We start from the raw sequence: 4,169 nt of genomic DNA on the forward strand, positions 1-4,169 counted from the left end.
GTTGGTTTGAACTAATGACCTTAGTATTAGAAGTCTAGTACTGCTTAATCATAAATTTTGTTGTTGATACTCATCACAACCCTGCATAGGGTTTTCCTAGGAGCAGCTGGTGGATATGGATCACCAACCTTGTGGTTCAAATCGGCTTTGCAATCTAGTTCTTACCCTACTAGTGCCACACTAGTACAGATGAATATACTCATAGATTCTGTTCTAACATTTTGCTTTCTGGAACACTTAAGAGGGACAAAACACTCCAGCTGTTGTCAAAATCATGAAAGAGTGTTTCTAACTCCATATTTATGCATCTGACATATAGTTATGGAAGACCTCAATATAATTATAATTCTAGAATGAGAAATATAGTTTCTTTCCTCAGGGATTTTACAAAACTCTCAGCAATCCCTTTCCTCATGCAATTTCTCTTCCATTAACAGAAAATTGGATTCCTGGTGTGGCGCTGTGGGTTAATGTGCTGGATTGCAAAGTTGGTTTGAACCACAAGGTCAGTGGCTCAAGCTCACCAGTTGCTCCTCAGAAACCCTATACTGGGTTGCTATGTGTTGGAACCGTATCAACAGCACTTAACAACAGCAGCAGCAGAAAATTAGCATTGCTTTAAATGAAATTCCATTGAATGGGTATCATGCTTTATTGATCTGTATATTAAGTCGAAGTGTTCGAATGGCTCTATTTTGTATTGTCCTATGTTATACATTATTTTTAACAATATCATATAAGAGATCTTTAAATGAGAAGTGATAGCAATCAAATTGAGAATTTTTGCCAGTCATAATCAACAACTTTGTTTTTTTAAGATAAGGATATTATTTGTGTCTTTTCAAAGCGTTTTATAGCATATTTTTAATTAAGTTGGACTAATATGTTTCATCTAACTTTTAAATTGAAATGAAAAAGTTTAAAATGTTTAGAATATATATAATAGGTTTTCATAATATTGCACATATCTCGACTTTAAGAATGGCTCTAGTAGAAAAATAGCACTATCGTTTAACAATTAAGATAAAAGTCAAAGGAATATTAAAAACAATCGTTTGGAATGAGTGGGTGGCTGCAAAGTATTATATTTTCTTGTAAATTAAGAGTGATTAAGAAGTATCTTTTTGTTGAATAAATTTTAAAGAATGGACATCTTAGCTAGGCTCTAAGTAACTAAAATTTTATAAAATACTCAAAAAATAAAATATTTAAGTAACATTTAGTTATCTAACTTAGAGTTCTCTTTCAGAAGTCGGAGCCTATCTGACATATTTTTAGTAAAATGTTTCAAGATCCATACTAACTACTTTTGTTCACATAATTGATTAGAACCTTCATCTTTACACTGAAAAATGGATAAAAATACTTGGGAGAGAGAAAAGAAAAGATCTTCACTTAATAGTTAAAATCTAAAATATCTTTCACATTAACTCTAGGTAAAAACAAAGCAAAAAACCCTATTTTTAACTTGCTAAACAATGAATTGTCCAATTTTCCAGATAAGAAATAAAGCTATTTGAACTTGTAACATATCTTCTAATCTTCAAAGTCTTAACATTTGTTATTTAAAGGTAGCATCTGCCAACCTTATTTTAAATGGAAGCTAATTTCTTTCAAAGTCTTACTACTGATTTCTAATAGGAAAACAAACGTAAAAAGAAACCCAAAGACTCAATATGAAGTAGCATTATGATGCTCCATCCTGGTGTAGCACTGTGGGGTAAAGCACTGGATTGCAAGGTTGGTTTGAGCCACGAGTTTGGTGGTTCAAACTCACCAGCCGTTCCTTGGAAACCATATGCAGGGTCACTGTGATTTGGACTTGACTCCACAGCACTCAAGAACAACAACTGAATAGTATTTACAGAGAATAACAAAGAGTATAGTCAGCAGCACGCTAACCTTCTGGGGAAAGAATAAAGCAATATGTGAAACACATCACTAGTCACCTTTCAAATTGTTCATAAGAAAAACTCTATTATGGAGTGAGATTTTCCCTACCCGTCTCATAACTGTCAAGTGCCAATCACATTCATTAAGAACTGAAAGGTTACATGCATACTCCTTTCAAAGAGATAGCCTATAATTAAGGGGACCACACTAATAACGTGGTTCTAATGGAAAATATGTGAAAAATATAAGGTATAAAGAAGAATGTAGAGTTCTCATAATAATACCACCCGAAAGACTTACTATCAAACTGGTATTATGCCACTTTCCAATAATTTTCTAGGTATGGCCAAACAAATACTTTTTAAACAGCCTCAAAATAAGAACATTTTATTTTTAAAGCTGCATTTTTACCTAATAATGCAGTATTGCCCTTGTTTGTAAAGTAAATACAGTGTCACATCATTATATGCATGATATCCTCATACATAGATCATGCATAATTTATTTAATTCATTTCATATTGATTGACATTTAAATTGCTTTCAGACTTTTGTTCTTATAAACTCTATGATGGAAAATATTGTTTGCAAATCATGCATTTATCAAATTATTCAGGATGCATTTCGGGAAATGGTAATGTTAGGTCACAGGACATGCATAATCTGGATTTGGATCCATATTTACAAATAGCACTTCTAAATGTAACAAATTATTCACTACTAATGGGTTAATACGCTGGACTGCAAAGTTGTTTGAACTGCAAGGTCGGCAGTTCAAGTTCACCAGCCACAAGTTGGAAACCCTATACAGGGTCACTATGTGTTGAAACTGACTCGGTGTCACGCCACAACATTGATAGTCCTGGTGTGGTGCTATAGTATAAGCGCTGGACTGCAAGGTCTGTTTGAACCTTAAGGTTGACTGTTCTAACTCATCAGCCGCTCCTCAGAAAGCCTTTTCAGGATTGTTATGAGTTGGACCTGACTTAGCAGCACTTAACAAGAACCACAACAATATTATATGATGTGAGTGTGGTGAATCCATGCAATGAGCACTGGACTGAGAACCACAGAGTCTGCAGTTCGAGCCCACCAACCACCCTTGAAGATTTAATACCTTGGAAACCCTATAAAGGATTGTTATGAGTAGGAACCAACTCAGTGGCACTTAACAACAACATTACATGAAAGTTTTCATTTATTTAATTTTACCCATTCTAAGTATTTGAATTCATCTTCATCTTGTCCAATGGACTTTAATTTTAATTTTACGTTTATTACTAGTAAGGTAGCATGTGTTTTAATGTGCTTATTGGCCATTTTCACCCTTTCTTAATGGTGAAAATGTTTTCTACTACGGTGTTTCTTTTTATTTCTTGTCTATCATAGGTATGCAAGAATTCACTATGTTTATTGCATGTATAAGTACATATGTATCATAAGTTCATGGAAAAGCTTGGAGTTGTGATATAAACCTGAGAGTTGGAGCCTGCTGGTGGCATTCAGGATCCGGTATTAGATATCATCACGTTTGAGGGAAGTTAATGAGAAGAGTGTCCAAGTCAACAAAGGGGGACACTGTAATGCTGAGCAGTTGGAAGTGAAGAGAATCCAGCAAGGATACAAAGAAAGACTGGGATGTAAAGAACATTAAAAGAATATAATATCATCTGATAACTTCTGCTCAGAAGTCACTAGAAATTATCTGATATTAAGCCTGAATATGGAGTCCTGGTATGGTGTTGTGGGATAAGAACTGGACCACAAGGTCGGTTTGAACTTCAGGGTTGGTGGTTCAAACTCAGCAGCCAGCTCCTTGAAGACCTTATTTTATACAGGGTCACACGATGGTATTTATCAATAACAAAGCTGTATATGTTTGGATTATGTTATTGCCAGGTGCCATTGAGTCAGATTTGATTCATAGCTACCATATTTGTAATAAAACAAAACAATGCCCTGTCCCGCACCATCATCACAATTGTTACCCTGTTTGCGCCCACTGTTGCTGCCACTGTGTCAGTCTAGTTGGAGTCTTCTTCTTTTCTGTTGAACATCCAATGGGAAGGATCCCTCCTGACAACATGTGCAAAGAATGAGAGACAAAGTCTCACCAGCCACCCTTCCAAGGAGCATTCTGCGTGTACTTATTCCAAAACAGATTTGCTTGTTTCAGCAGTCCATGGCATTTTCAATATTCTTCTCCAGTACTACAATTCAAATGCATCAATTCTTCTATAGTCTTCATTATTCATTGTCCAAATTTCACATGGTAGC

This window comes from Chrysochloris asiatica, unplaced genomic scaffold (genome assembly GCF_000296735.1).
Source record: "Chrysochloris asiatica unplaced genomic scaffold, ChrAsi1.0 scaffold00027, whole genome shotgun sequence".
NCBI lineage: Eukaryota > Metazoa > Chordata > Mammalia > Afrosoricida > Chrysochloridae > Chrysochloris > Chrysochloris asiatica.